At 39.8% G+C, this 23,794-nt stretch overlaps 1 protein-coding gene across 1 annotated transcript in view; it reads right to left on the bottom strand.

The window, feature by feature from the left end:
- LOC142759528 (lipoma-preferred partner homolog) overlaps positions 1-23,794 on the bottom strand; it is a 206,891-nt gene that overhangs the window by 11,631 nt on the left and 171,466 nt on the right. The window lies entirely within an intron of this gene.

Here is a 23,794-nt window from a genome sequence, read left to right on the forward strand (position 1 = left end):
TACCATTTAAATCAATGGTAACTAACGGAACCGTTGCATTTCGTTTCATCTTTCGATCCTCTCTTCCTCTGACGGAAGAGAGGTAAACCTATACTAATGGCAGTGTGAACTTCGCCAAACAATCACGTTTGCTTGCCTTCAGCACCTCAGTCAGAACTTTGGGGACATTTTGTGGGTGCAGCTGCTCATAAATTAAAAGAGACTCATTAAAACACCAAAATGATCCACCAATGGAAATACGGTCACCAGTTACTGAATGCAAGGCAATTTCCTTCACTTTTCGCTAGCTTAGATGACAATAGTTTGTGTGTGGAAAAATGGGATGATCCCGATATGAACCAAATTCTTTTAAGGAACATGAATTAACTAAAACTATTATGCTTCTGTTTACGGATGTAGCCATGTTTAACTTGACTCTGATAACACGCTACATCGTGATATCACACAACAAAAGCCATTGAAAAAGTCAAGATAAGAGATCTAGCCATTGTTTATTTAATGCGTTAAAAGTCAAGGTAAAGACGGCTACATATGGATGTTGTTTTGATGCGGAGAAAGCATCAAGAATATACAATTGTTGAACTGCTGTCAGTACTTTAGTTGCAATTTTTTGATTAACAAAAGAAATATAAAATAATTCTTGAATTATTAACATAAAAGCTGTATATCATGATCTTAACTGCTAGACGATGATGGAAGGTAGTACATTCTGTTCATTCTAAATATACACATATATCACAGCATACTTTGGTTTCACAACACACTATGCGGTTGGTGTCAGTTATCTCATCAATTAATAACACTCTCTAAAAAAACATCAGCATGTCTGTATTGGCATGCAATGAAATGTACAGATTAACACTCTCTTGTAAGATTACACTGTGAAGTGCGGGGAGGAATGGCGATCTGCTCAGAATAGAACCTTTGCAACAGAGAACTAGACAGGCGACTGACCAGAAATCATTCCAGCATGGCACAGAAGTGAAATGACGAGGACATTTGGAAAACATTAACTCTTCCCAGTTGCCAGCTCACTTTTAAAAAGGGTGAGCTCAAAGCATTCTTTCCCCACCAGAGTCTTAAGACACACTGTGCTTAGGCTAAACTAGATGTATTTAAAATATTAAAAATTACATATTTCATGCAGATTTTAAAATTATACTTTAGAATATAAGACAAATGCAAAATTAAAGAAGAAGAATACATGGGTCTGAGGTGTGTTCCAAAAGACTGTCACAGTAATTGCATAACAAACCAGAAAGTTGAAACCAAAAAATTTCTGTGCTTAGATGTTTGATAAATCTCCCCCAATATTTCTATTTCATTATTCAGATAATTAAGTATGGCTGGTAATGTAACAGATAAATAAAAATGGATAATCAAACAATATTGGAAGGCAGAGAACGCTAAAAAGGTTCAACAGAAATGGGAAGAAGAATTTGCAACACCTCCGTCAACTAGACTATCAGTATACCGTATACAAGACAAAATTGACAGATCAAGGTCGAGCAGTGAGTGCTACTACTGATGAAAGTGAAATGTTATTGGCACTGGCATTTACTCAAAGCCCCAAAAGTTTTTGTTTTTTTAAAAAAAAGAGCTTCTAAAGAGTTAGACATTTCCCGTAGATCTTTGGGTCGTCTAACGCAACACTTAGGGCTGAAAATGTATCGGCCAAGGTTAGTCCATAGATTATTAAAGGATGATGCAGGACAGCGCTTACAATTTTGAATGAAGAAACACAGGGAGATGACATTATTAGAAAAATAACTTGATCTGATGAAACAAACTTCAAACTTTCATGAGCGGTTTTTAGGCACAACTGTGTTTATTACTCAACAGAAAACCCCATTGCAGCAATTGAACAGTTGAATCAACCTGGGGTTACAATTTGGGCGGTCCTTTCATGTAAAGGGGTAATTGGACCTATCTTCTACAATACAACCTTAGACCTGTACCTTAACATGCTCCAAGAAAATGTAATAACACAATTACAGTTGGAACATGAATACTTCTATTTTCAGCAAGATGGAGCCACTCCTCACTATGCTTTAGCGGTGTTTAATTTTGAGGCAAAATTACCCAATAGGTTGATAGGTAGACTAAGCCTGGTTGGATGGCCACGATCACTAGACTTTACCCCGCTGGACTTTTTATTTTGGAGTTATCAAAGATAAGGTATATTCAAGAAAACCACGCACGGTTGATAACCTGATTCAATTAATTAAAGAAGCATGCCAAGAATTTATTGCCAATAAAGAACTTTGCGCCAAAGTGTGCTTGAGTGTAAAAACTAGAACATGTAAATAGTGAGGGCCACCAATTTGAGCATATAAAAGATTGTACTTCATTGTTTCGTTAATCTATAAAATACTATTAACCCGTTAGTGACTGCCCATAGGTCTTTTTACGGCGGCCACTAACAGACTTTATTCTGATGCAGTAGCCTTTTTACAGCGCTGCATCAGAATAAACAGCACCAGGAGCAGTTAAATCTCCCTGCCCTCCATTACATACATACACACATATATACACACACACATACATACAGTTAGTTCCAGAATTATTTGGACAGTGATACAATCTTCACGATTTGGGCTCTCCATGTCACCACATTGGATTTGAAATGAAACGGAAATGCAATTGAAGTATAGACTTTCAGGTTTAATTCAAGGGGTTCAACAAAAATATCCTGTGAAATGTTTAGGAATCACAACCATTTTTCTACACAGCCTCCTCATTTCAGGGGCTCAAATGTAGTTTGACAAATTAACATAAATAAAATGTTTTTTTTTAATACTTTGCAGAGAATCCTTTGCAGGCAATGCCTGGTGATGTCCATGGGTTCCAGACTTCAGGCAAACGCTGGGTTTCCTCCTTTGTGATGATTTGCCCGGCATTTACTGCAGCTGTCTTCTGTTGTTGCTTGTTTGTGTGTCTTTCTGCCTTAACTTTTGTCTTAAGCAAGTGAAATGCTTGCTCGATCGGGTTGAGATCTGGTGATTGACTTGGCCATTGCAGAATATTCCACTTCTTTGCCTTAAAAACTCCTGGGTTGCTTTCGCAGTATGTTTTGGGTCAATGTCCATCTGTACTGTGAGGCGACGTCCAATCAACCATGCTGCATTTGGTTGAATCTGAGCAGAAAGTATATCCCTGAAGACTTCAGAATTCATCCGGCTACTTCTGTCTTCAGTCACATCATCAATAAACATTGGTGACCCAGTGTCTTTGGCAGCCATGCATGCCCATGCCATCACACTGCCTAGACCATGGTTTACAGAGTATGTGGTGTGCTTTGAAACATGAGCCGTTCCAAGCCTTCTCCATACTTCCTTCCTCCCATCATCCTGGTACAGGTTGATCTTAGTTTAATCTGTCCAAAGAATGCCGTTCCAGAACTGGGCTGGCTTTTTTAGATGTTGTTTGGCAAAGTCAAATCTGGCCTTTCTATTTTTGAGTGAGTATTTGCTCTCATGAAGTCTTCTCTTTATGGTAGACTTAGATACGGATCCACCTACTTCCAGGAGAGTGTTCTTCACTTGGGTAGATGTTGTGAAGGGGTTTTTCTTCACCATGGAAAGGATTCTGCGATCATCTACCACTGTTGTTTTCAGTGGACGTCCAGGCGTTTTGGAGTTCATGAGATCACCAGTGCGCTCTTTTTTTTCAAGAATGTACCAAACTGTTGATTTGGCCATTCCTAACATCTGTGCTCTCTCTCTGATGGATTTCTTCATTTTTTAAGCCTGACGATGGTCTGTTTCACTTGCATTGAGAGCTCCTTTGACCTTATGTTGTGGGTTCACAGCAACAGCTTCCAAATGCAAATGCCACACCTGGAATCAACTCCAAACCTTTTACCTGCCTAATTGATGATTGATTAATGAGGGAATAGCCCATGCAGTCCATTAAATAGATTTTGAGATAATTGTCCAATTACCTTTGGTCCCTTGAAAAAGAGGCAGCTACATATTAAAAAGCTGTAATTCCTAAACCCTTCCTAAAATTAGGACGTGAATACCCTCAAATTAAAGCGGAGAGTCTGCATTTTAAGCCCATAATGATTATATAACTGTATATTCAATATGTTTTGGTAAACAGCTAAAATGGCAAAACTTGTGTCACTGTCCAAATAATTCTGGACCTAACTGTATATACAAATGTGTAATATATATATATATATATATATATATATATATACACACACACACACATATAGGCATACGCACATATATAGACATACACACACATACATACACACACATATACACACACACACACACACACACACACATACACACACAGCATCACTGTGTAATAGAGGAGTCGGGTACAAGTCCTTGAACACCAATCCAGTATCCAAACAAGGTATAGAATAAGCAAAGAATGACAGCACTCTGGTACATTGCTTGAGATAGGCCGCATTGGGCTGAAACGTTGCAGAGGTGAATCAAGTCCACTTGCTTATTCACCAAGTACAACGGGGTGCTGCCAGCACAGCTCTAGTAGTGGGTGCAACTCCACCTAGGCTCGGGCTATGAGCCCTCAGATAGACAGGAGGTAAAAAAAATAATTGAGGCAGCACGCCAAAGTAGTGAATGAAAAATAAGAGGTGCGTTTATTCACCCCACAGGCAGGAAGAATTTCGATCCCGCTTTACACGGATCTTTAAACCTCAGGTTCTTCTTATTTATTCACTACTTTGGCGTGCTGCCTCAATTCTTAGAATATATATATATAAATAAAACCCCTCTTTCAATAAGCCACCACAGCAGGATTTAAGCGTGGTCGAGCCTCCTTGCCCCTTCTCTTCTTATACAGCCTAGAACTACTTGAGTAAAATTTATAAAAAGCTCTGAGTTGTTAGGCTGCGTATCCCTAGCAACAAGTCAGTCTGGCACTATTTTGACAGGGTGATATAAGCGCCTCATTGTATGTAAAATAAAAAAAATGTATTTGTGCTAATAAATAAGCTATATATATTAACAAAACCTGCATTTAGTTATACAACGGATTAGAAAATCATAAAGAAATCAGTTTATAGAGCGCGGCTTTGCCTTGGCAATGTTGGCGCTTACAAAAACTTCAGGAAAATAACCGATACAGTGGCTGACACTTGTGTTAGAAAAACGTATTCACTATTAAGGTGTTCGTCACAACTAAATGCACACTGCTTTCTTTTAATTATTATGGCTTACAGACATGAAAAGAAAGTGTCATTTTTACTATTAGCAAATAATATCCCAACCAGGTAACCCCTTTACACGTGCGCTATTAGATCACATGGGGTAGTCTCAAGTGGATGCCCCTGGTAGGCTCAGTGTGACCATGTATCGAATGAGCACCATGTAATACTACATTTCCTTGGCTGCACCACCTGTCTGCCTCTGCCAGGCTGATGGCCAGAGCTTTCAACAGCTGGATAACCAGGGGGCTCTTAGTTGGGATAATGCAGGCATATCTTTTTCAGCCAACATGTAGAGGAAAATGTGAACATTGAGCCACTAGATAGAGAAAATGTTACAGCCTAGGCGCCAAATGAATAAACGTTGGGTTGGGATAGAAGGAGATTGGGGGTAATTCTACATAAAACTACATTTTCTTGTGGTGTTCGGAATACCAGCTTTTCGGTAAAGATACACATTTACAGCTGTTGTGACAGGAGAAACTAAAATAGAGTGTGAACATGAATACTTTATTCTAGTTCTCTTCCATAATCAAATTACACGACATCTGTGAAAAGTACTGAAGGTACCAAAGGAGTTTTCAAATTTATAGCTATTTGCAGAAGTGCTGTAAATTTTCTGTGTTCAGGGTTAGCACTCGGCAGTCGAAAGCTTTAAATAAAACATAGTATAAGACACGGCAGAAGCCTGCTAATGATTCACCCTCTAGCTGAAGAAAATTTCCTGGAATTACTGAAACCTACACATGCTGCAGAGAGCAAGACAAATAGAAAGCGTTGTTCTTACCTGGATTTCCTTCATAAAACAAAGTAGAAAATCCCAAACCTTGTTCGATTTGGTTACGGATAACTTTAATGGAAGTCACAAATATATTCTAGCCACAGGACAAAATATTTAAATGATGATGACTGGAAAAACACATTTCTACAAAGTGATAAAAAAAAAATTCCTTAAAAGTGTTTTCTCAGGATAACAACCCCTGTTCATATGCCCTATCATGGCATAAAGACATCACACGTGGGGGGATCCCCTGATTGGGACATCGTAAAACAGAGACCCTAACAGTAGCTGCCACTCTGGCAGACCTGGCGCGTCAATGAATTACATGGACAGGGGCATTCATTTGAATGTTGTACTACTCCAGGGAAAATATAAGCATGGGCACGGCTGCCCGGTGTTCGCATGATTGCCGGGGTGAGAGAAGATGGACCTGCGGCGATCAGCTTCATTTTAAAAAGCAGTTGTCTTTGTGAGACAATCTCTTTAAATAATGTAAGACCACAGAAAGCAAGAGAGTTATCTGAATCTAGACGCGTTGTCTGGGAGGTCATGCAATTTAGACACAAAGCATTTTATTTCAATTAACTCCTTAGAAGAAGCAGTAAATCAATAATGTTACAAACTGCAGGGAACTCTCACTCTACTAGCAGCACAAAAAAATAATTTCAATAATTGTCCCTCAAGATCATTTATATACAATATTATTATATATATATATTATGGATGAAAGTATTGGGACACCTACACATTACACCTACAGGGGCTTTTATGACATCCGATTCTAAATCCATAGGCAATGATATGGAGTTGGTCCTTCCCCCTTTGCAGCTAAAACAGCTTCCACTCTTCTGGGAAGGCTTTCTACAAGATTTTGGAGTGTATCCACATTCATTTTTGTCCATTCCACCAGAAGAACATTTGTGAGGTCAGATACTGATGTTGGATGAGAGGGCCTGGCTCACAATCTCCATTTCAGCTCATCCCAAAGGTATTCGAAGGGGTTGAGGTCAGGGCTCTGTGCGGGCCAGTCAAGTTCTTCCACACCAAACTCGCCCAACCGTGCCTTTATGGACCTTGCTTTGCTAAGGCACAGTCATGCTGGAACAGAAAAGAGCCTTCCCCAAACTGTTCCCACAAATTTGGAAGCATACAATTATGTAAAATGTCTTGGTATTCTGAAGCATTATGATCTCCCTTCACTGGAACTAAGGGGCCTAGGCCAACCCCCGAAAAACAACCCATAGCATTTTCCCTCCTCCACCAAACTTTACAGTTGGCACAATGCAGTTAGGCAGGTAACGTTCTCCTGGCATTCACCAAACCCAGACTCCTCCATGAGACTGCCAGATAGAGGAGCGTGATTCATCACTCCACAGAACACGTTTTTACTGCTCCAGAGTCCAGTGGCGGCTGCTTTACACCACTCCATCTGACACTTGGCATTGTGCTTGGTAATGTAAGGCTTGCATGCAGAGTCTTGGTCATGGAAACCCATGTCATGAAGCTCCTGGCGCTCAGTTTTCGTGTGGATGTTAATGCCAGAGGAGGTTCGCTACTCTGCAGTTATTAAGTCAGCATAGTATCGGTGATTTTTATGCACTTGGCGACCCCGTACCAGTTGAGTAGTACATAGATATGGTAGAAATTTCATTGTCCATAACTGCTGCTTCAACCTGACTGTGTAAGAATCATCTTCTTCTATATACAGATAACTGATAGCAAAGTCTACAATTAAATATCTGGGATCATATTTAGAATTTTTAACGTTATCTATTAATATCACGGTCTAAAAATATGTCATGGGTGTTTAGACATTTGTCATAAAAGCAGAAGTATTGTGGATAGTTTCTTTTTAAATCACTCGTCCTCTTAAACTCCCGCAATTGAACCAGTGTCAGTTTTACTTCCATCTATGGAACTGACATTAACCAACAGTTTTAAATATTAACACCTTGCAGGACAGTCCCTTTATGATTGTTTACTATAGCGCTATGCTAAGAAGAATCACGGTCATTAAAGGGAAAGTGTCATGAATTATTTTTTTTTTTAATTATATTGCTTTTAATAAAATAAACAAAAATTTTATTTATCAGTGTTGTGACTTTAAACTTTTTACTGTGTTCTTACTTTTACTTCTCTATGGCGGCTGCCATTTTTTTTTCATCTCTGTATGTGTCGATTAACCCCTTCCCGACATATGACATACAGTTACGTCAGTCAGGTAGGGGAGTGAACCCGCTCCATACGATGCAGGTGTAGGATGTTTGTTACAGTCAACACTTCAGAGTAACGAGCCGCATCGCGCTCGAGCGCCTATCCCGCTCGTTTAACTCGTTAAATGATGCGGTCAATAGCAACCGCAGCATTTAAATTGTTAGCAAGAGGGGGGGGCGACCCCCTCTAACAGCTTATCGCGCCCCCTGCAACACAATCGCGCGGTGGGGGGGGGGGGCGGGGCGCGATGGTTTCTATGGCTGCCTGGGGGCTTAATGAAGGCCCCCAGGTCCGCCATCTTTGTGCACCTATTAAGCCCTGCCTCCGGGCAGGGCTTAATAGATGCCTGTCAGAATCACGATATACTGCAATACATTAGTATTGCAGTATATCGTGCAAGCGATCGAATGATCGCAGGTTGAAGTCCCCTGGGGGGACTAATGAAAAAAAGTAAAAATTAGTTACATTTTTTTTTTTGTGTCAAAAAATAAATAAAAATATTAAGTTAAAAAAAAAAACCTTTTCCCATTTTCCCCCTAGAGCATAGTAAAAAAATAAATAAACATAATTGGTTTCGCCGTGTCCGTAAAAGTCTGAACTATTATAATATATCATTATTTAACCCACACGGTGAACGCCATAAAAAAATATATATTGCAAACGGCAGAATCTCTCTTTTTTGGTCAAATAATCTCCCACAAAAAATGAAATAAAAAGTGATCAAACCGTCGCATGTACACCAAAATGGTATTATTAAAAACTACAACTTATCCCGCAAAAAATAAGCCCTCATACCACTTAAATCGACGGAAAAATAAAAAGAAGTTATGGCTCTCGGAATTTGGCGACAAAATAAATTCTTTTTTACACTTAGGTTTTTACTTGTAAAAGTAGTAAAATATAGAAAAAACTATATATATTTGGTATCGCCGTAATTGTATTGACCTACAGAACAATGTTAACATGTTGTTTTAATTGCACAGTGAATTCCGAGAAAACGGCGCGCAAAAAAACATGGGAGGAATCGCTGTTTTTTTTTCATTTTCTACCCCACAAATAATTTTTTCCCCGTTTCCTAGTACAATATATGGCAAAATAAATGGTGCTACGAAAAACTACAACTCGTCCCACAAAAAACAAGCCCTCATAGGACTATATTGACGGAATAATAAAGACGTTATGGCTTTTGGAAAATGAAGAGGAAAAAAAGAAAATTAAAATCGGAAAGTTGTTTACGACGGGAAGGGGTTAACGACAGATACAGAGATGGAATACGGCACATACAACCCCATAGAGAATACGAACGGGAGCCGTTCCATTCACAGAAGCGTACGCGGTCTGTGTGGGAATGTCGCATGCGCCGCTCCCACACAGACCAAAACAAAGCTTGTTCGTAGAGCGAAATCCGGCGCCATTTTCATGTGGACCGGAAGCCGCTGCCGAACAGTAAGATGACGACTTCCGACAGCGGCTATGTTCATCGAAGCGAAGGCGCAAGGAGCGTAGACCAGCGGAGGAGCAGGTAATTAACGTTCGTGTATGTGATGTGTGTATTATGTTCGTGTTATACTATCTGCTGAGCACTATCTAATCCTCCTACACTGTGCAGTCGCTCAGAAAATGGCGGCACACAGTGTAGGTTTGAAGACCTTCAAACCCCTCCTTCTCCAGGCACTAGCCAGAAGATGGGAGGGGGGGATTGTGTGAGAACACTAGAGGAGAGTGTGTCCACCCCAAATTTGCAGCATAAATCAATGAGGTTACTTTACCACAGTGACCATGCTGCAATTTTGGAAACTGCTCCCTCTAGGGAACAGCACATGGAAATGTTATAAATTAGAATCTAATTTATAATATTTCCTGATTTGTGAAAAAATAAAAATTTTTAAAACCATGTGTAATCACTCAAATACGAATTGTTTAACTGAAAAAAAATAAAAAAAATCTTCCCTTTAAATACAAACAAGATTCACTTGCCACGTGTCTTTCCGTTCTTCAGGCAAGTTCTGAAACAGCTTGCTCATCGTCATGCTTTTTACATAGTTACCAAATATGCTTAAAGGAAAACTGGTGAACATGTGCACTTACAATATGGACTTACAATGGCCGGGTGCCAACACCAGCCCATGTGACAGCAAGGAAGCCTCTATGTAAAGTGACGGTCACTTTGGAAGAAGTATATCCTTTGGCCTACATAATGACGTAGTCGCAGATAGTGCTCCCTCCCTGTCTCTGGTGTACGATGTTGCAGCCAATGATAGCAGTAACTTTCGGCTACAGAAGCCATCAGATAAAAACATGGCAGCATTGCTAAGAAATTGAAATATTCATTTTTAATTACTGTAAAATAAATTAAGCCACTCAGATGCTTTTTTTTTTTTTTTTAATGAGATTTTATGAAATCCCGTTTACACAGTGCAGTTAAAAACCGTTTTTAAGAGAGCGCAATGTTTTTTGTGCTTTTTTGATTTTATAATAAGTATTGGTGATCGTTTTGTTGCCCAGTACAGAAAATGACGACTGATGTCACTACATACAGTGTTCTATATAAAGACGTCTAGGAAAATTTTCATACAATTTCTATTTATAAAACTAATTAGGATTATATCAAAACAGCAGAAGAAAACTGCATTTACTTACATGCGGTATACTCAGTGTAGCTTTCTGCTGCCCTACTACTACATTTGTACACTTGTCAAATTATGTATTCTGGAGATGTAACTTTGCCTACAATACATTGAAAGAGAAGAGTGACTTGGTTTCTCGAAACTGAACAGCACAGTTACTATGTCTGTTACGTCATTGCTTCCCAGTGCTATGGTTACACTCCCATAAATGAGTTCTACCTACAAAAACAAGTGACTCTTTAAATATGAGATTGTAAAAACTTTGCCAACTTAGAATTTTTTTTCATTACCATATGTTTACATAAAATAAGTATTTTTCTTAGCATCAACTTTAATGGCAACATTACGCTTTTCCTTTTTTTTTTATTCCTGGCTTGAATGTCTGTGAACTCAAATAGCAGCATAAACGCCCACCTAAAAATAAAATAACATCCAGAGCTGCTCTGTGCCTGTTGACAGTGGAGGAAGTTGCTCCCATCTGCCAAGTGTGAATTTTCCTTGGGTTTTGGCAGAACTACTGTATCCAGTAAACAGCTGTGTGACTCTGCAGAAAGAATCTTGTGTTCCCTGCATCTCAGTTTGAAAACAACATATAAACTTTCTGCGAACGATTCACAGCAACATGTCACTAAACACCCACCAATATTACACCAGGCAGCCGTGTGCAGTCCTAAAAATGACATTAATATTGGAAATCGGGGAATGATATGGATGGAGGTCATCCAAATAAGTTCTGTGTTACATCAGATGTCTTGCAGGGCAAATACCAGTTTACCACGCAATATGGGAAAAGTGACAACCACTCGCAGCATATATCTGGCTCAGAGTAATATTTTAAAGCATTACCTAGGAAGGATTACTGATCAAGACAAAAACGACAGCAAGGTTTTTATTCATGACGAATAATTTGAACCGCCTTTACTTTATTGAGCATGTGACCAAACAAATCCAAGATGCTCGGATCCCAATCTTTTCCCAAGTATCTCTGTTATTTTAGTTGATCCCTACAAGATCCTGAGGGCACCTAGACTAATGGGTATGCTCCTGAACTGTACATTTTGCAGTTTACCCCTGGGTAGTGTAAATGGTAATCAAGCAAAAATGAAATCTATGTATCCTCAGCTTCCTTCGATAGATTGGATAAATCTGTAAATAACGTTACCGCTCTGCATCCGGTTACAAATGAATGTGTCGATCTGTTCCATTTAATCTATTAAACATCCCATTGTCCTTAATTTACTTCTGTCTAGGAGAGATGGAGCTCTTAATGTAATCATCCTTCAAGGGAAAAGAAAGAGGAAATCACATTTTTAATCTTGAGAGGGCTGAAACACTGCCCTCAAGTTAACTTTTGCTTGGGGACTCCATAGTCACAGTCACTGTAAAAACGCACGCAACCATAAAACACTCCGCAGAGAAAGGAACACTTCTAAACCGAGATGATGGGATCAGTTCCACGGAATAATGGTACAAATGCCCACCCAATGTCCATTCATAAACCCGTGCCCCAAAACATTACCAGCTGTAAATGATCACGAGAGTGATCCAGAAGATGCCACAAATACCTTTAAGTATTCCCCCCAAAGTTTTGCTTGATACTAACTTTGCGCCTACTTTCCAGTGTTAGAAGTATTCCTTTGTACTGTCAGTATGATTTACATTTAAGTAGTGCAGCAGGAGAATTCGGCTCATAGTACAGTGTTTTATGAGTTCGTACATCTCGTGCTGATAACATTTAGATGTAGCAGAGTTCGTGTATGCAGCATGTACTCTCAGACACTATTACATTAACCCATTTAATGGCAGCTCACCGTGAGGTCTCTCTCTTTCCCTATTAATCCATCACTACGTCTTACCAAGATCCAAGATCCTCTGAAGATGGAACAATTTGTTTACTGCAATGTCAACCGTCTCATCACATCAATGGAAGAAGCGCTTTCAAAAAACTACTTATAATTCAGAGCAACTTTATTTTTACATTCCCAACGAACATCATGCACTGGGGGTAATGTGGCTGGGAATGACGGTACTTGCATAAATGCACCAAGAGGTCCTGTTAAGAAGGAAGGGGTTAATACTTTGTCACATTCTCAGTTTGTTATTTAATTACGAAGGGTGTTACGTTACAGTACATCAGCCTGGGGCTTTTCCTGTACTTTTAAGAAATAAAACTTATTTTCTGAGCATATATAAAGAAATGAATAGAACTGTCAGGCTCTCTCTTTAAAATATGCGGATTAAGCAAGATGTTTGACAGCACAGGCTAAAGCACGGAGACAATATGGAAAACCTGGCTCCTCAATACTGCTAAGTGATGGACACAGAGCCGACACTTGGTGCGCTTGCATTATAATAAATTAGTTCTAATACATAGATCTGCAATAAGCAAGCGCATTGTATGTAGATCAAAATGACGATGATATGTATGCCAGTGCAAATTTGCTAATTCAATATCGCATAACCTTTCCTAAAGGCAAATATTTCAAGAAAGATAACCAGTGAATCTTCAGCATCAAGTCAGATTAACATAAACCAAATTACTTTGAATGAACAATCTTATTAAAAAATGATACATATCAAGGCTAATTAAAAAAAAAAACAAGAGAAAAACACTAAAAAAAAAACTTCGCACTCAACATTTTTTTGAAGAAAAAAAGGCAGAGAGTAAACTATAGTCTAAATAGCATACAAACTAACTTCGTATTGTAAATGGACATTACACTATAGAATGCATCATGGTACGTGTCTGAAACGCAACAATTCCCTAAAATACACCCATTATCAGAAACACTCCATTTACTAGAAAGATTGTTCCAACAATATTCACATTTCCTGTAGTTCCCCAATCTGCCGGGCATTTTGATGATGGCCTGTGCCTTCACAGAAAGAATACAGACTACCGTCAAGAGCAATCTACATTCTGCTCATTGATTTTGGGACATGCTATGAAAGGGTTACTTATAACTTTCCTAATTTATCCACTTGAAACGTAGATTATTATAATATATTAACTATTTAGAATACGAGCAGAAACAACTATGGAAGCTAGAAAGCTAAGCATTGGACTCCTGCATAATAGTCAGGACCAGGACAAGGGGTAGGCAGAGTACGCAGCCGTCAAGGGAGCTACTGAAGGAGGTGGGACAGTTTATGGCTGAAAAGAGAAAAGGCTGATTAAAGTGGGCAGGCATAAAGTGGCAACGTATAGTTTAATTATAGGGGGGTGAGAGACGATGGAGCCGGAAGAGGAGCTACAAAAAGCCACTGGACCCGACAAAAGTTATGGGTGGCCAGTGGTCCCTGCACTGAGAACGGCATGTGCGGAGAGGACGGGATGGATGGAAATATGTAAAATGATAAATATGAATGAGAACACAAGGGATTGGTGAGGAATAGAGGGGGAGGGACATAGGGCAGGGACATACAGTGGTACATACAAATTTTTGCAAGTGCCGTATACATGGGACCAAGTTCTCCCCTAGAAGCACGCCAGGGTACAACCCCAAATCTAGCCGGAGCAGATCCTGACTTCACTTTGATAAATGACTACATTAGAAGTTTAGAATGGAGGTTAATTAAATGGAGCAACTTGCTAAGGAACAAAAAAAAAACAAAAAAAAGATATAGAACCAGATGTTCATTTACTTAGTCGACAAACCAAGGTATTGACAAAATTATGTTGTAGATTGATGGTTTATAAAATTCAATATGGTTTATCTGTCAGTGCCGAGTATTAAAAAACATTACAAAGAAAATAAAAAACAGCTCAAACTACTGACAAAATTGTCCATCCAATGTCATAACTAGATAGCGAATAAAGAAATGTTGGATAGAAATCCAGGCACACGTTCATCAGTTATATATGACCTTCCATGATGGACCTTCAGTCTCTGCTCAGGCAGCATATGCGTCCATACTACTACCTGCCAACACACGGACAATATTCGTTTTCATCCATTTCTTTGATACAATTGAGAAGCGCAGAATTACTTGTATTCTGGATAACCGGTTCATTAAGAGAAGCGAGGTATATATATATATATATATATATATATATATATATATATATATATATATATATATATACATACATACATATATACACATATATATGGACAAGCGGCTGTAACAGTCACCCTGAATGGCCTTCAGTCCAAAATTATATATATTTTGCCCATTATTGTAATATTGATTGGATACATTGAATATTATCAATGAAAATTAACTATTTGTTACATTCGACACAATTGAAAGATTTATGAATATATTTTTAACAGCTCCTGCTATTATAAGGCCTGAAGTGACATCGTAATACAAACAATGGACTATGGGATATAAAGTCATGCACAAAAATATAGAACCCACGTATGTAGCCTAGTTGGGATAATACAGTGAGCTGTAAAAGCGGCCCACATGAGAGAATACTGTGCAGGACTATCCAGTCTGTAAACCTGTCCACAGACTCCAAGGACTGAAATGAAATTAGAAGAAGAGGAACAAAAGCAAAACCGGAAAAAAAAAAAGCAAGCAGGATAAGTATATTTTCTATTCAATCCAACAGCATCTTGTTTAAAGCATTGCCAATTTGTAGAGTGCTGGGTTATTTATGAAGTGTTTGGGATGCTTCATTTAGGTAATAACAATCCGGAGAAAATTGGATGTTAGCAGCCAGAAGCAAAAGCTGATTATGACGTTTCCACATCAGAGTGTGTTTTCTCATTTGTAAAGAATAAAATAGAGGGGGGGAAAAAATGACAACCACGGATGTTTGTGGTGCAGAATGTTCTACAAGCAATTATCAAGAGAATGACAGAAAATTGACCCATTTACTCGGAAAAGTTCTCCACCATTTCATTTCATGCCCATTTCAGAACACTGCGTTCTCGTGAGGGCGGGGGATAGATTACCAGCCTCGCACCCCTCCTCGCTCTACAAATGTGTTACAGGTTGAAAAGAAGGAAAACAGCTGCCCTCTGCCATGTACCTGATGGTCGTTCTGTACGGTTACACAACAATAGCCTCTTGTAGGGCGTAGCATGTGATTTATTTCTGATCAGACAGGATAATGCATCTGAGGAATAATCACCGTACTCATCTGTGACTGCCTCTTTTATTACTGTAGCGAGAGATGAATGCTCCGTGGAAACGCATTGAAACATAATTATGGAGAAACATTTGGATTAAATTGTCTACTGCACAAATAAAAAGAAGCAGGGCCTTGCATCACTATACTGCATTGTATTGTGTCACTAATGGCAGCCGTGGGAGAGCTGAAGGATACAAGTCACTATGTGAAAATGTCACAAGTTAAAACGGCCATCTCTTTTTAGACATCTTCCGTTATTTCGGTGGAATGAGCGTTTGTGTTGCCTGGAAAAAAAAAGTGTGCGTGTCATATGGTCTGTAGAAACAGTAAAAAGGTTTTGTGCCACTCCCAGAAGTATTAGACGATATGACAACGATTCATCTTCTGAATAGTGGAGATGAAGAGGATGTAGCCATAGTTCTGATGAAGGCTCCACTGACGGGTCCGTAACATGCCACCCTAGATAAAATACAACGGTGGCTTGATGTATGGTAACCGTCGGAGAACATTGATCTGCACTCCGTGTTGCACACCTTTTACTACAGTTCTTTAACCCCTTAAAGGGTTATTTCAATCTGGCCCCTTCATTTTGCTTTCTCACCAATCGATTGCCTAATGAAAATAACAGCTATCGATCGCGTCAAACCCAAATTCCTACCTTCCCTTCTCTTATATAGACCACCACTTCCACGCTTCTCGCTCCCTGCCGCAGACCAACTTGTGGGTGGTACACAGCCCGTGTCAATCAAGCAGGACTGTGATAACTTCACAACACTGCTTGCTTTAATGTGCGTGCTCCCGATAATGCTTTATCAACGAGTATTAGCTACATCGGGAGTACAAGACAAGACTCGTGTCAACCAGCCATGCTAAGCAGCATGAGCTCCTTCTCCCCCTCTCTCCAACATTTTTATATCACCCATCCTCAGTTCATCCTACAGCTAAGGCTTCGTTCACATCTGCGTCAGGGCTCCGCTCCGACTGAGCTTTCCGTCGGAACGGAGCCCTGACTGGCACAAAAAGAAAACCATAGATTTCCGTTTCCATCACCATTGATTTCAATGGTGACGGATCCGGTGCCAATGCTTTCCGTTTATCTCCATTGTGCAAGGGTTCTGTGGTTTTGATGGAATCAATAGCGTAGTCGACTATGCTATGGATTCCGTCAAAATGATGGAACCCTTGCACAACAGTAACAAACGGGAACCATTGGCACCGGATCCATCACCATTGAAATCAATGGTGATGGAAACTGAAATCCATGTCAGTCAGGGCTTCGTTCCGACGGCAAGCTCCGATGGAACGGAGCCCTGACGCAGATGTGAACGAAGCAGAATTCCTCAGTTGAGTCAGTCTTTTATCCCCAGTTGTTTGCACCAACGTAAAAGGCCTGATAAGGGCTCTGCTGTAATGGTCTTGGCAACTGCCTCGAAGAGGTAAAAAGAAGGAGTCTCAGGCTACTGCATATGTTTGAGACTCGTCCCAATTAATTCTATTGAAAAAGAAAGGAGGCAAGGCGAGGAGCTACTGCGCATGCGCAAAAAAAGTGCTCTCTCAATAACCTGGCCAGAGACATAGGGATAAATACAGGGAGAATCACACAAGCGTGCCCACCGCTGGAAGATTGCGGCGGTGGCCGCAACTAATGGAGATGCAAATTATACAAAGAAATGAACATGAGAAACAGCAGGTGGAAGAACTCTAAAATAATGCAGAACAGAAAAAAGAAGGGTAATTACAAATATTTATAACTTTACACAAGGGACAATCTTAGATCGGATCTTGGAAATCGTAAAGGGAAACCCCTTTAAAGGACACTGCCTAGTGATGCAGCAATTTGTTTTTCTGTTTTATTCAACTCCGTATTCCGAAAGCCCTAACTTTTTCTGTCGACGCAGCCATGTAAAGACTTGTTTTTTTGCAGGATGAGTTGCATTTTGAAATGGCAGCATTTGAGGGCATATATAATGTATTGTATAACATATGAAATGAAATTTAGTGAACAACATGATGACATTCTCTGGATCAATACATTTATGGCAACACCAAATTCATAGAGTTTTTGAAGCCTTGTTTTTGTGAGACGAGTTTACGTTTTAAAGGATACCATTTTAAGGTACATACGACTTTGATCACTTTTTATTCCATTGTTCGGGAGGCGGAATTAACAAAAAACAAATTCTGGCAAATTGCTTTTCAGCGTTTTGCGGTATAAATATGGTTTGATATTTATAGTAAAGGAAGTGTGTAGATACCAATTATGTGCCATTTTTTTTAATTTCTACAAATTGTTCCAATTATAAAAGAATTAAAGAGGCTCTGTCACCAGATTTTCAAACCCCTATCTCCTATTGCAGCAGATCGGCGCTGCAATGTAGATAACAGTAACGTTTTTTTTTTTTCAAAAACGAGCATTTTTGGACAAGTTATGACCATTTTTATATTTATGCAAATGAGCCTTTCTTAAGTACAACTGGGCGTGTTTAAAGTTAAGTACAAGTGGGCGTGTATTGTGTGTACACATCTGGGCGTTTTTACTTGTTTTACTAGCTGGGCGTTGTGAATGGAAGTGTATGATGCTGACGAATCAGCATCATCCACTTTTCTTTCGTTAACACCCAGCTTCTGGCAGTGCACTTACACACAGCGTGTTCTCGAGAGATCACCCTGTGACGTCACTTCCTGCTCCAGGTCCTGCATCGTGTCGGACGAGCAAGGACACATCGGCACCAGGCGACAGAGGCTACAGTTGATTCTGCAGCAGCATCGGCGTTTGCAGGTAAGTCGATGTAGCCTCTGTCGCCTGGTGCCGATGTGTCCTCGCTCGTCCGACACGATGCAGGACCTGGGGCAGGAAGTGACGTCACAGCGTGCACTGCCAGAAGCTGGGGGTTAACAAAGAGAAGTGGATGATGCTGATTCGTCAGCATCATACACTTCCATTCACAACGCCCAGCTAGTAAAACAAGTAGAAACGCCCAGATGTATACACACAATACACGCCCAGTTGTACTTAACTTTAAACACGCCCAGTTGTACTTAAGAAAGGCTCATTTGCATAAATATAAAAATGGTCATAACTTGGCCAAAAATGCTCGTTTTTGAAAAAAAAACAAAAACGTTACTGTAATCTACATTGCAGCGCCGATCTGCTGCAATACGAGATAGGGGTTTGAAAATCTGGTGACAGAGCCTCTTTAAATAAGAACACGAGTTTTTCTTCTACAGCCTTTTATGAACTTTTTTTTCCATTGCCCTTCTATGGGACTTGACGCTTCTACAGTCTCAGGCCCCACGCACACGACTGTAGATTTTGTCCGTAACTACGGAGCGTGATTACAGACCCGTTCATTTATATGGCCAATGGACACCTTCCCGTACATTTACGGGAAGGTGTCCATGCCGTAGAAACCTTCCGTAAAAAATAGGACCGGTCCTATTTTTTTATTTTATGGACCGTGCGCCCATACTTTATAATGGGAGCACGGTCCGCAAATGCAGATGACTGTCTGCAGCTGTCCGTGCCCATAATCACAGACCGTGATTATGGGCACGGCCGTGTACGTCGGGCCCTCATATATAACAACACTTCTGTATAGCACTGATGCTGGTCAGTGTTACATGGCAGACCAGGAGGCCATTGTTAGGCCCTTTGCTGCTATGACATCCCATTGGCGCCCCGCAATTACATTGCGATGGTGCTGGTGGGCTTAACGAGGGGACCCACTTCCTCTGTAAAACCACTTCGGTGTTTGGGTCGCTATTGAGAGCAGCATCTAAGGGGTTAAAGGGCTGCTATTGGAGTTATCTCCGATTCCGGCTTCTAGAACAGGTTGTGGCTTTATAATACAGGAAGAGGTTAAAAAGATACCAGGACCTCAGACTTTCGGACTAACTATATCTATACCATATAAATACAGAATAATATGTATAGCAGTAACACAGAATACCAAACCAAGTTTCTACCTAGCAGAAATCTAGGCCCATTTTAAACATCACCTTCATTTAATTATAATGTGCGTGACAATTATGCTGCTCGCGAGGCACACAAATGTTTTAAGTAAATCTGGTCTTAGACTGATCATTTTTTGGCAGTGGAGTTCGATCAGATCATGGAATACGTCGCCTTATATTAAACAAGTATGGACTTCAACAATGAGCACTAAAACTTTGGGACTCATTTAGAGACAATAAACAGAAGCCAACACAAAGAAGCTAGAGAATTGGCATCTCTGACTTGGCGAATTAGCATTTACGCCACTACATATAAGCAGAGGTTGCATGTCAGCTATTTAGGATTTCTGAAGTAATTAGAACGGATAGACATTATTTAAATTAGTGGCAGACTTAGCAGCAGTCTTAACACTGCTTGCCAACTTGGCTGGGCAGCAATAAACGTGGGAAAAAAAACAACAACGTTCTTCTGACGACAAGTACACAACTTAATGACAGAAGCAGAACAGTGTATATCTTATTACAGACCATGGCCTGGAATCATCAACCTGGTCCTTAGCGTTTGCTTTTAATAGGATAACGTTTCCAGTTTTATGGAGCAATTCAGTTAAGATTTCAATAGATTCCACACTTTAGAATTTCAGCCTTATGGACATTGCTTGAAAGAACACCAGAGGGCAATAACTGCAAGAAAATCATCACTCCTCAAACAATTCCGTTTATGTACAAAGTGTTGTAATTTTTAGTAACTTGATGAAGTGAAATTTTGTACCACTAGATCAGGACTGTAGATTATAGTGTGCTAGCTCTTCCCGAATTCTTAGGGCATATTCACAAAGGCATCTTGGAATTTGTTTTTCTACATTATAAAAACATAAACATATATATATATAACACAACACACTTTACCTTGGCCAGGGTATTTAAACACAAGGCTAGGATAGTGACCTGAATCTTTGCCCTGGATGAAGGTAAGCCTTGCTACGACTCCGTATATGTATCAGTACTATTGCAGAAACAAGTTATGTTGCTATGTAAAAACTGTCACTTATAAGACTTGTCTGTCACATATGTCTGAAATACTCAGGACAGTTCTGAGACCGAGACCAGCCCTGCACCAGCCCCAACCTGTAACACGCAATGATAAGAATTCCAACTATGGAACACATTTTTAGAACCTGGAACCAAATATTTTTAGTACCAAGGTCATAAAGATTATCGTAACATCATGTGAAATAGTGTTGTTTTTCAAGCCGGTCTTTACAGCCGATACCAACACAGCATTCCTGCACCACAGCTTTCTCACATACATTTTAAATAGAGAAAACTCCAACATGGCTCAGCCGGAATATGTCTAAGGCAGTTGTAGGACCCTTTTATAGCTGGGACAGACCATTACATCTGCCTCTTTCCTAACCACCAATCCTCAGAGTTCCAACAAGTCATATTGAGGATCTCCCATAGAGGAAACGCCTACAGTAATTCCTGACTTAGTGGTGCTAAGTAAACAACCTGTGCAGGAAGGAAACCCACAAAATAAAATGTGTGGGGTTCTACGAGGACTGAATTGAGAAATCGCACGGATACCAATGAAAACAAATTCTGGAAATTCAACAAATCTGCCCATCAAGTTTATGAGGGAAATTAATAATTTCCTATGCTACTGGTATGGAATATTAAAACTGTCGTTTCAGGAAAACCAATATATATGAATCATCTAGTAATGAGTACCAGGGTTACTTACATCATCCTATAGTATGGGCTAGTATTTGTTTTTCAGTTTCATAGCTTCAAAGCAATCATTCTTGACTTATGTAATTTGTGACAATTCTTAGAATGCTTACGTTAGACTCTCAACTACTTCCTAGTATCAACTTAGTGCATTAGGTTATAGATTTTAATATATAGAAAAGAAAAAACATTCAGGTGCATTAAAAAGAAAATACATACAATTAAGTGAAAGTTCTAAACACAAGAAGCAAAGTGCCCCGGGTAGATGGCAACTAAAATGCAGTAGAGCTCCTATATTGAAATGAAGTGCAAAATGCCAAATTTAGATAGGAAAAATATTGTAGAGCAATAATGTGCAAAACCATAAGTATACAGTCCCACTGCTACATCCATCAGCACACGGACGGGTCAACTTCAGAGCTGTTCTAATAAAGCCTAGTCGGACAGCAAAAATGGCTGTGCCACAGGTCTAAAGCTTCACAACCGAGTGACGTAAGCTCCGCTGTGGTACAGGTAAGCACCAGAGTATTTTAGTGGTAGCAGGAAAGAGTAGAAAACGTGATGCCATGAAAAAAAAAAAAGTGGGGGATACGTAAATATTTTTAATGCAGAAAACTGATAAACGACAAGTCACCAACCAGCCATGCCCTTGAGATGTTTATTGCTTAAATTTTGAAGCGTGCCAAACTTTTTAGTATAATCTGTCATATGTGCGTGCATGAGGAATAACACCATCTCTGGCCATTTATAGGACTTGTATATGACATTTTTAGCAGTTTTTCCCTCTGCTGGCTCTCTCTTTAATTCTCAGTTTTCCCTGAGCTAGTGGGAGGAGCCTAACTGCCTCCTATAGAAAGCACACATAGGGATGAGAAAATCCTGCTCTCCTATCTCTTTGTAGTGCACACATAGAACCAGCCGCAACATGTAGGACATCATACAGCAGTAATAAGAAACGTAGTTGTGAATCTAGCACTCGGGTGAGATATAACACTTACTTTGAGCAGCAGCAGAGCGTCTGTCTCTCTCTCTGCCTCTCCCTCTTTGCTCCTGCTCTCTCCTCCCCCTCTTCATAGACTTCTATGTGCAGCAGTACCCTGATCATTTCAGGGAGCAGATACTCCATCTGGTCTTGAGGGGATGGAAAATGCAGTATATTCAGGGTGAGTGAACAATTAGGAGGGGGAGGGGAAAGGAGCCTGATGACTGAAAAAGGCATTTTTCTCTAATAAGACATATAAAAAAGTTTCTGTGATTCCCTTTCACTATTGATTCACGCAGTTTGTTGAAAAGTTAGTGAACATTTCTGTACTAAGGCAAAAAAATAGTATGTTAAAAGGCCTGTTCCAAATCACATAGACAGTGGTAGCATGGTCTCATGTGGTAAGGACAGAATAAACTTTAAATATATCAAGCATTTGGAAAACTGTGATCCCTTACTAAATCTAGGCGACACCATTCCCTATAGGTCTTGCCACAGCATTTTCAGGAGCAACGAATCTTCGCCATAAAAGCAGTGCATTATATAGTTACAGACCTTATCTATTGAAACGTACATTTAGCTCTGACGCACTAAAGTCTAGTAGAAACCTATTGAAGGTCGTATAGTTCCTTATGGGGTTTGCTTTATGTGTAATTGCACCTTTTAAATGTCGTTCAGCCCTAAATGAAGAACATCAAGTGAAAACACGTGAACTGTTAACTACTAGCTGTACAATGCAAATCTCACTTATTAAATATGAAAACCTAGGACTCTTTGCCAAGCCACTCTGTTTCTGTCCTTGATCTATTTCAAAATGCTAATGGCATAGGACTGTGACTAATGATAATTTCTTCCTATGCGGAAATGAAAGCCAATATTGAAGAATAATTGTAGCACAAGATCTGCACAAGCTATGTTATTGAGGGCTCACCAGAAAAGAAATCTGTACCTGGATGGAACAGAGAACAAAAAGTCATAAATAACGAAATAATAAGCAAGACAGCATGTCAGAGATGGGTGACAGCTTCTGATTAGATTGTGCCCACTAACACCCCGAAAAACCTAAACGCGGTCTCTCATGGACAACAACGAAGAATCAGTTTAACAATCCAACCCTTGGTTTCTTGGCCATTATTGGAGAACTAAAAGCGTTACTTGTTTCACTTACTTCCCAGGCGTGCTGCAAGTCTCCTCTGCCCTGCTCTGTGCCAACACTGTATATTGCGACCTA

The sequence above is a fragment of the Rhinoderma darwinii genome, chromosome 4 (assembly GCF_050947455.1).
Source record: "Rhinoderma darwinii isolate aRhiDar2 chromosome 4, aRhiDar2.hap1, whole genome shotgun sequence".
Taxonomy (NCBI): domain Eukaryota; kingdom Metazoa; phylum Chordata; class Amphibia; order Anura; family Rhinodermatidae; genus Rhinoderma; species Rhinoderma darwinii.